The following is an 11,150-nucleotide window of genomic DNA, read 5'->3' as shown; positions in this document are numbered from 1 at the left end:
ACACATCCATGTCCGGGGCAGGATTCGAACCTGCTACGCTAGCAGCAGCGCGGTCCCGGACTGAAGCGCCTAGAACCGCTCGGCCACAACGACCGGCTATCCCGTTGGGAAACACCCCGTGAAATGCTGTTCATGAATGGCAGTACAACAGGTCGAATCACCACACTGATGTAAAAATTTGCAGTCAAAGTGTGTGATATAATCACGGGAGTATTTCTCCTGTCAAACAAAATTGCACCCCTGACGATAACTCCAGTGTATCTACGAGGCAGACACGTTTGTTGAAGGCCGTCAGCTGGCATTCTTCCAATCAGCACACGGCCATTACTGGCACCGAGTCAGAACCAGCTTTTATCAGAAAACCTCCATCATGCCGTCCAGTGAGCTTTCGCTTGACACCATTGAAGTCGCAAATGGCTGCGATTTGGGGTCAATGAAATGCACGCTACAGGACATCTGGTTCCGAAATGTCCTCGAAGTAACCGATTTGTAACAGTTACCTGTGTAACAGTGGTGCCAACGGCTGCCCAAATAGCTGCTGCAGATGCAGTGCCAGGGCCATACGTCGAACACGGGTCTTCCGTCTCGGCAGTGCCAAGTCGCTGCCCGCAGCCCGCTCTCCTTGCGACCGCACATTCCCGTCACCACTGCTGCCAGCTGTCATGCTCAGTGGCTACATTCCTGCCAAGTCGTATTGCAGTATCGCAAAAGGAACATCCAGCTTCTCGTAGACCTATGACACAGCCTCGTTCAAACAATCAGTGTGATGTTGGTTAAGGCGTCTTTGTCACCTAAAGGACATTCTTGACTAACACCAAGTCACGACTTCCAATGTCAAAGAGAACTAACTCTCTTGACTGTTGCAGCATTTAAATCAAACCTGGTTTGCATTCTCATAATCACGCTAGTAGCGCACTCTTATGCGACTGGAGTGAAATTTGTATAGACGTCATTTCTGCAAGTCTAGAAACACGCCTGCCAAGTTTGATTTACGTTGCGGAATTCCATTCTCAGCGTTCCTTCCCTCAATGTATTTAACTCAGAATTCTGTAGCCTCTGTTAGCCGTTAGACAGGCGCCGTGCAAGTGAATCCTTGTACAATGGACCATGAACGACGAGCGGGTATAGCCGTTTTCTCGTCCAGATTTTTGTCCTCTGTATTTCTTCTTTTTCCTTTACAAAGCCAAACTGTGTAAAGGGAAATTATCTTCAATCTACAGAGTGCGAATTTTTTCTTTACAGCTGTGCTATGTATTTATTTCATGTTTCATCATATAGTCCGCATCTATAGCTGAGTTGTCAAAACAGATGGCTGCTATGCCACAGGACATGGGTTCGACACTCGGCACTGCCAATGGTTTTTGCTTGGTGGGAGGATTAATACGGGATGCTGTCAGCCTCTTGATACCAACTGAGGACCTACTTGAATGAGAAGTGGTACCTGCAGGGTGTGGAGAGTCGGCAGAACGGCCAGAAGAGCGCTGTGCTGCCCACTTGCCTCTCCAGGCCCGTTCCGTATGACGCTGCAAGGCAGAGGATGGCACGGCGGCCGGCGGGCATCCCTTGGGCCTTCACAAACTGGACAAGAAACTAATTTTCCTATCCTCTAGTATTCTTGGAGTTCAACAACGCCTTGAGCGGTGAAACATTAACAGCGGTCAGATGTGTATTCTAGGGCCCCAGTTATGTTTCTTACACTGGTAATTTTTTTTTCAGAAATTTTCACTGTGGGCTCCCAGTACCTGTGGTTCATCCGAGACAGACCTTAATAACTCAGTTCATGTGAACCTCAGAGCTCGGGATTCAAACATGAAATTTTTATTTTTTGAAAGGTCGTCGCCACGGATTGCTTCCATATTTCTAGATTTCCAGAAGACTTTCGACACTGTATCACAAAAACGGCTTGTAGTCAAATTAAGTGCTTATGGAATATCGTCTCAATTATGTGACTGAATTCGTGATTTCCTGTCAGAGAGGTCTCAGTTCGTAGTAATTGACGGAAAGTCATAGAGTAAAACGGAAGTGATTTCTGGCGTTCCCCAAAGTAGTGTTATAGGCCCTCTGCTATTATTTGTCTATATAAACAATTTACGAGAATGTCTGAGAAGCCGTTATAGGTTGTTTTCAGATGATGATCTTGTTTATCGTCTAGTAATGTCATCAGAAGACCAAAACTAACTGCAAAAAATTTAGAAAAGATATCTGTATAGTTCGAAAATTGGCAATTGAACCAAAATGATGAACAGCGTGAGGCCATCCACATGAGCGCTAAAAGGAAATCGTTAAAGTTCTGTTACACGATAAGTGAGTGAACACTAAAGCCGTAAATTTAACTGAATACCTAGAAATTACAATTATGAACAACTTAAATTGGAAAGAACATGTAGAAAATTTTGTGGGGGAGCAAACTATAGACTGCGTTTTATTGGCGGAACAGTTAGAAAATGTTTTAGCGTACTGTTGCGCAGTGTGGGATCCTTACCAGATGAGATTAACGGAGTACATCGAGAAAGTCAAAGAAGGGCAGCACTTTTTGAATTATAGCGAAATATGGGAGAGACTGTCACTGACATGATACAGGATTTAGGTTGGAAATCATTAGAAGAAAGTCATTTCTCATGCAGGCAGAATATTCTCACGAAATTTCAATCACGAACTTTCCCCTCCTAATACGATTCGTTGACGCCAACGTACATGGGAGAAGTGATCGTCATAGTAAAAACGGAGTTCGTAACGATAGATGTAGGTGTTCGTTTCTTCCACTCGCTTTTCGAGCTTGGAGTATTTGAGAATTATTTTGAAGGTCGTTCGATGAACTCTCTGCGGGGCACTTAAGTATGATTTGGAGAATGCCCACGTGGATGTAGACAAGTGTCCTCACTTTGTGTTCGTGACCATGCTAGGATACAAATGTGTCTCAAATGCCGTACGCCTCGAACCAGTAGCACAGTAATACGAGGAGTACCGGCTGGAACGTGAGCGACTGTAATCCTATTAATGTTATTTTGCTGCAGCTTCCGCAGGGTACTGTAGAGTCGCCTTCAGAGGCGGTAGAGGACGCCATAGCTCTCCGGCTTCGGAGAAGCGCAAGAGATCCGCCGTTGTATGTGGCGGGGCAGCGAGCGCATCCTTAAGCCCCCTGAAGACGTGCTCCTGCAGATGTATGCTTTCCGGTGAGGAGACTGAGTGGAGGGCCGCCACAAAAGACGCCCGGAACAATTGAGAGACACTGCGGGCCGCGGCTGCCGCGTGTGCGCCTCCTGGTCCCCCCGGCGGCGCGCCCGCAGGAGCAAACCGCACAGATGTTAGCGCAGCACCGGCGCGCACCGCGGAACGTTTACTTATTTACGCTCTATTTATGCTGCGCGAGGCGGCAGCCCCTGCTCTCTGCGTGTACCGGAATATTAGGACGCGCGGAAGCTGGTAGCGAGAGAGGGTGGAGGGACACGGCAGAATTTAATTACTTTGCGGCAGTCAGCGGAGTTGGGTCGTCTCGTAATTTCCCGCTTTTACACCGTAGAGAGGATTAAACTGTGGAGTACCCTCATTCTGTTTTGTATAGGACGCTGAAATGGCTTCGCCGTAAGTGAAGCGTTTTGAAGTTTTCATTCTGCGCTACCGCACGGCACAACGATGAACTGCAAAGCTCGCGCTACAGTGTCTTGTTAGTAGATGTGTTCAACTGAAAATCTGCGAGTCTGGCGTTGGCACATGTTTGTGATATTATTATTCAAGTCACTTCAGCCAGACGGTCGCCCACCGCTAGTTGCTATTTGTATAGCTAAATGCTCCTAGGGGCAACAAAAGTTTGATTTTCACGATTTCATTTAACTACTGACCGAATTGAAGAGTGTAATGTTGTCATAATCTACTCATTGGAAGTTATAATCTTATGTTGAAGGCTCAGCATTTGAGCGGGGACATAATGTTGGGATCAAAGAAGCTGGTTAGAGTAATCGGCGAATCGCTCCACATTTGAATAGGGGCGATGCATCTATTGAACGATGTCAGCAGGAATTGGTGGAACATGGACGAACACGGTGCCAAGAAGGACGCGGTCGACCTACAGAGGCGACAGAACGCCGGGACCGAGCAATCGTCAGACACGCAACCAGAGCTCCGGATTCATTATTATCATCGATCTGACTTGGAATTCGTCCTTCAAAGGTCACCGGGTCCTTTACCAGGTGTCTCACAGAGGGGAACTGGGCTCAGTGCGCCCCTTGCGCCGAATTCCACTGACCCGTGTACTGCAACAAGCCCGTCTGCAGTGGTGTCGGACATATTCGGATGGAATCTTACCGCCTGCAGCCCCAACGACAAGCGGAGACGAGTCTGGAGGCGCCTCGGACAGCGGTGAGATACTGACCCAAGTGTCGCCCGCCACAGGCCCGACAGCCAGCAGTGTTGGTCAGGAACGTCATTCAGCTTCATGACGAGACCCCGTTGGTCGACATCGGCAGCACGTTTACAGCACAGCGGAACGTCAACGACATTCTACGCCCCCGTTTTATGTCTCTTCATGACAAGACACCCTGGGCTTAAACACGACACGCCCGCCCGCACACGGCGGTAGTTTCTATTGCTTGTCTTCTTGGTTGCCAAAGCTGATCCAGATCAGCAAGGTTACCGGGTCTCTGTCCGATTAAGAACGTTTGTGGTGCACTTGCAAGGGTCCTGCAAATACCTGAGGATTTTAATGATTTAAAACGTGTTGGACAGAATTGAACACGATTTCCCTCAGAAGGACATACAACAACTCTAACAATCAATGACAAGCAAAGTTGCTGCTTGCAGAAGGGCGAGCGGTGGACCAACGTGTTATCGACTTGCTCTTGCAACAAACTTTAAACACAATTTGAAACCCTTTCGAAACTCTTGAGTTTATTGCTCACTACGTTTTCGCTGTTGGTACAGTAAAACGTCAGCATCAGACATTCCATTATAATTAATTCCTTTTTTACTATTACCTCTATTCACGGTAAATTTTGCTAATAGTATCCACATATACTAACGAATGTACTTGCAAAAGTATATCATTCCACGAAACATAGTTCAAGAGATATGCAGCGAATAGTTTTTCTCAAAACGGAGTAGTTTTGCCTACACTATACTGATTCAGTGTTTAGTAATGTGAGCACTTATTGATTAAATCGTTTGTAATCAATGAGACGTTGGAACTATTTCACACATTGGAATCGGATTGTTTAAAGAAACGCGGTTGGTGTGTGCGTCTCGTTCTTCGTCATGTAATTTGCGACACAGTCGCGAAAGAATACTGTGACCCAGAAAGAACAGAATATGTTGCGTCGTGGTGTGGAACCAGTGAGGCCTCGGTGGGCGGCTGGAGGGAGTTGGCACCGCATCTGCACACACCAGTCACCTGATTCCCGTAAATTCCGGGGAAGGGGGCATTGAGCTCTGACGCCGCATTCAGTCACGTCCCAGATGTGTTCGACGGGTCCAGATCTGCGGGTTGCGGTGGCCAGCACATCAATTAGACCTCGTCACTGTGTTCCTTGAACCAGCCTCTCTCACTCTTGGCATTGTGAGATGGCGCATTATCTTGCTGAAAAATGCCGTTGCTGTCGGTAAACATAATCGTCATGAAGGGGTGTACACGATCTGCAACCAGTGTACGATACCCCTCTTCCGTCACGGTGCCTTTTACGAGCTCCACTGGACCCAGGGATGTCCTCGAGAATGTTACCCAAAGCATAATCGTGAAGTCGCCAGCATATCTCCGTACTTCAGTACAGGTCTCAAGGAACTATAGCCCTGGAAGACGACGCATTCGCGACCTGCCATCGACATCGGGAATCATCAGACCACGCAACGCTCTGTTACTGTGCTCATTCCAGTGCCAATGGTCGCATACCCATTTCAATAGCAACTGCCGATGCCTTAATTTTAAATTGGCATATTCAAGGGTCGTCGGCTGGGGAGGCCCCTCGGTAGGAGTGTTCGGTGCATTGAGTATTCATACACACCTTGCACAGCACTACATTCTCATGTTAGTTCTGTCAAAGCTCGCCGCCCGTCCTGTTTCACCAGTCTGCCCAGCCTACAACGTGCAACATCTGTAATTAGAGGTGACCATCCAGCCCCATGACGTCTGGACGTGGTTTCACCGCTTGGTGGAGACATCGCCGCAGCACTTCCCGAAGACCTATCAAGTAGCGCAGTTTCCGAAATGCTCGTGCCGAGCTTCTAGACCAACAAAATCTGCCCTCGGTCAGATTCAGATATGTCGCGCGCCTTCCACATTCTAGACACGGTCAGAACGCCCACTGATACTTCACGCACTGCGCTTGTGTCTGACTAGCAGTCCTTCTTCGCCAAGAGACGCTGCTACCGTCTGGACGGGTTTATATCGGTAGTAGGTCGAGAGTCACAATGTTCTGGCTGATCAGTGTAACTACTGGAAAACTCGAATCTTGTAAACAAAAAAATCATGAGATAATGAGAAGCTGCTTGAGTGTGGACAATACAGGTTGGCAGTCGGTAGCAAGTGTAATCGAACGAGAACTCTGGCCTCCGGAGGGTGAGGACAGGAGCTGCACGTACCTATTACCTATCACAGGGCTGTTGGCCTGCCGCTGCGTGCTGTGCTGTGCTGTGCTGTGCTCCTGCCGAGGCAGAACTGACATAATGGTCATAGGGGTCGCCGATCCATTCTGTTGCTGTGAGGGCCGTACTCCATGGTTCAAATGGTTCAAATGGCTCTGAGCACTATGGGACTTAACATCTATGGTCATGAGTCCCCTAGAACTTAGAACTACTTAAACCTAACTAACCTAAGGACATCATACACATCCATGCCCGAGGCAGGATTCGAACTTGCGACCGTAGCAGTCGCGCGGCTCCGGACTGAGCGCCTAGAACCGCTAGACCACCGCGGCCGGCCCGTACGCCATCTCCGTCATGGAACACGGTTAGCCTCTTCAGTCATTCCAGAGTAATGAAAGAAGTCATCAAACAACGCGCATCACAAAGCCAAGCGGAGTTCACAAAGCATTCGCTAACGGCTACGGCGCAGTTGTTTGATGAGTTTAGCACTGTCGGACGCGACCTTTTGCGCTGTTCAGTCACGTTAGTGTGGCGACTTGTCAAATGCCTGAATCACCACCTTTGCTAGGCGAGCGGTCTAAGGCGCTGCAGTCATGGACTCTGCGGCTGGTCCCGGCGGATGTTCGAGTCCTCCCTCTGGCATGTGTGTGTGTGTTTGCCCTTAGGATAATTTAGGTTAAGTAGTGTGTAAGCTTAGGGACTGATGACCTTAGCAGGTAAGTCCCATAAGATTTCACACACATTTGAACATTTTGAACCACCTTTGCGACGCGGACCGTTGCGAGACGTGCGAGAACTGTATCACTGAGGCTTTGGAAGGTACGGACAAGGGATGTGGAGCCATGCCGACTCGAATGCCATCACCAGATACGCTAGGTTTCTTTTTGAGGATTAATGGTGCCAACAGCCGATCGAGGAGGCCACACAGAATTCGGTTACATTTAAATCCGTGGAGTTTGGTGGCCAGACAGTACGATAAACTCATTGTGGTGCTCTAAAGACCACGCTCATACACTGCGGGCTATGTGGCACATTGTGGTGTCCTGCTGGTAGATGCTATCGTGCCGGGGAAAAACAAACTGCAAATAGAGGTGGACATGGTCCCTAATTATATATGCATACCTGTATTAACACAATGTGACTTCCAGAATGACTATATCACACAGGAAACGCCACGAAAAGTGTCTGCAGGCGGTTGCTGCAGGTGTTTGTTTTCAGACGTTTGATGCCGTACGCGCCTCTGTCTGATGGAGCGTAAAACGTGATTCATCTAAAAGCGCCAGTTGTCGCTACTCGGTGGACGTCTTGCTGCTGTACTGGCGTCGAAATTCTAGCATTCTTCGCCAAAGAACACCACTCAGCGTGGGTGCATGAACCAAATGCCTGCTGCAGACACCCATGAGCAGTAACGTCCACTCAGTGTTCATTGAGGAGACAGTGTTGGTAGCCCCTTGTCTCATCTTGGCAATCGGTTGCTCAAGAACTGCAAGTCTATTCGCCTGTTGACATCTACCCCTGTCATCTAACGCCCTCCTTGCTGCTCCAGAGTTGCCTCGGCACCAGATTAGGATAGTGTCATTTTGCCATGGACGGTATTCTCCAACCACATTGGCACGTGAACATCCGAAATGTTCTACTACTATTCTGGAAGACTATAAGGGTTTTGCGATATGCTTTAGACTTGAGGCTTCCCACACAAAGTAATCCCACACTGACAGAACCGGTGACCTGAGTGGCCAGCTAGGACCGCCACCAGACTGACCTCTGCTAAGAAGTCAATCAAGCATGAAGGTTGTGTAAATGTTCTCCAAGGTTCGGTGGGCTGAATGGACAGGTTGGAAGTAACTGGAGGTTTTTTCCTCTTCTGTCAACGCTACCCCAAATTCACCTCTAGTTGTATCCACTTCTCTGGACTATTTTTATTTGCTCCACCCTGTGTAGCATCCTCTGCCAGTGCTGTCAAGCTCTGTGTAAATGATTATTGCATTTTCACATCGACACAAGTCGTTGTTGCATTAATGTGAGTGGACTGTACACAAGCAATTACAATTCAAAAATTTACCGACTTAAAACTGTGAAAACCCACAGTCAGCAATTCGGGAAACAGGATCTGACTCCGTGAAAACTGGCTGCCACGCAGCAGCCAGCCACTCGCTGCTTTTCACACACAGTGGAAAGCCATCTATCTGCTCTGAGGGGCAGCCAAGCAATCCATAGCCCCACTCACACCCTTCTAGAGATAAATGGAATGTTTTCCAGTCCCACCAAAATGTACCAATCCCATAAAATTAATTATGATGTAAAGAGATGAAGCAAAGTCGTAAAAAGAACACCTGAAGGTCATGTTACTACTGCCTGCGTTAAAGTGTCCTCATAGTAATTTCGTACATATATGTGTAACACAAGCCTAAAAATATGGTCATGTTTTATATCGAGAGAGAACAACTTATTCTTTCACCTATTTTTCTCACCTTGAGTGAGACACTATGAAGTTAACGGTCTGAGCAGACGATGATGGAGCGTCGTAGGGTGCTAAAAGCATGAGATATTTCTATGGTGTTTAACTCGTAGCAACGCCATGTTGGAAGTTGAAAGCAACTGGCAGTGAGCCCATCTCTCAGTAAATCGTACCGGACAGGCTCACAGTCATACAGGGCAGAGCAGCCCCTAGCCAAGACAGGTCTCCAGCAGAACAATGTCGAGCTACCTGCCATGGCGCCAGTGGACGGCTGGGCTGGGGGCAATGGACTGAAAGGTCGGGTCTGCACAGTGGAGTCATAAACTGCGCATTGTGTGCAGAACCACGCATAATAAAAATTCACAAGTTTTACTGTTGGCCGATATTGCAAATAAGCCTGTGAGCCACTTCTATTGGCTGCCTCAGTCGTATAAGAAACTCCAGCGTCTGAGAAACGTTTAGAGATATAATCTTTATTACACCTCATAGCTAGGACTAACATTCTCTAAGGCACAGGCGATTTAGATAAAGATCTTTAAGATTGTATCTATTCTCTTGTTGCTACGGGAAGCAACACGACTTTGGAGAAAGCCATTTACCCCTGAACAAAAACTTAAAAAAGCCAGTAATTGGTGTTTTTTTTCATTTCAGAGATGCAGGTTTCTTAACTCTTGTGCTAGTTTGACATGAGTTTGTGCTGTCATGTAGGAGGAGAGATTTAGCGCCTCTTAAGCCCTGTGATTGTTTCAAGACGGCGTGAAGGCCGTGTCGTTCACACACTTTGCAGGAAAACAGAATTTTTTTATCTGGTTAGGTGCGAGGCACTTGGGGTCTGGACTTTGGTCTGGAAGCATCTTCTGGTCGAAGCTCTAGCATGTGTGGTTGGGTCTTGGGACCTGTCCTGAGACTGACTTCACTTACAAGTAGTTAGACTGGGGAGCATGTGCTGAAGTTCATACTGTACTGAACTGACAGTGTAACTTCAAATGTCTCGGACTACTCGTTTGCCGAGGGCATAGTTATTCGTTTTTGGCTTACCAGTCTTGACGTTTGGTATCCTTGTGCACACTGTCGTATAAATGAGTCAAATTTATCCTTGGTACAACCATTGAACAGGTGTGTGACGCACTGAAATCTACCGTGATTTCAGGGCTCTGGTAGAGAGTAAATTACGATCCGTCTGCCTGATCGCTAGACCATGAGATTTTTGCATTTCTTTCGTAGCCGCGGTCGATTCACAGGTGCCGCCTCCACGTCTCGCCAACGCCGAGCAGTTCTCGCCAGCTGCAATCGACTGCTGCTCCAGCAGTCAGGGTGTACAAATCACAATCACCACTTGCTCTCAGCTGCACCTACACAGGGTGAGTCACCTAACATTACCGCTGGATATATTTCGTGAACCACATCAAATACTGACGAATCGATTCCACAGACCGAACGTGAGGGAAGGGGCTAGTGTAATTGGTTAATACAAACCATAAAAATGCACGGAAGTATGTTTTTTAACACAAACCTACGTTTTTTAAATGGAATCCCGTTAGTTTTGTTAGCACATCTGAACATATAAACAAATACGTAATCAGTGCCGTTTGTTGCATTGTAAAATGTTAATTACATCCGGAGATATTGTAACCTAAAGTTGACGCTTGAGTACCACTCCTCCGCTGTTCGATCGTGTGTATCGGAGAGCACCGAATTACGTAGGGATCCAAAGGGAACGGTGATGGACCTTAGGTACAGAAGAGACTGGAGCAGCACATTACGTCCACATGCTAACACCTTTTTATTGGTCTTTTTCACTGACGCACATGTACATTACCATGAGGGGTGAGGTACACGTACACACGTGGTTTTCGTTTTCGATTACGGAGTGGAATAAAGTGTGTTCCGACATGTCAGGCCAATAGATGTTCAATGTATTGGCCATCATTTGCTGCACACAGTTGCAATCTCTGGCGTAATGAATGTCGTACACGCCGCCGTATAACTGGTGTAATGTCGCCGCAGGCTACCACAATACGTTGTTTCATATCCTCTGGGGTTGTAGGCACATCACGGTACACATTCTCCTTTAACGTACCACACAGAAAGAAGTCCAGAGGTGTAAGATCACAAGAACGGG

This window comes from Schistocerca piceifrons, chromosome 3 (genome assembly GCF_021461385.2).
Source record: "Schistocerca piceifrons isolate TAMUIC-IGC-003096 chromosome 3, iqSchPice1.1, whole genome shotgun sequence".
In the NCBI taxonomy this organism is placed as follows: Eukaryota; Metazoa; Arthropoda; class Insecta; order Orthoptera; family Acrididae; genus Schistocerca; species Schistocerca piceifrons.
This window is presented reverse-complemented; position numbering follows the sequence as displayed.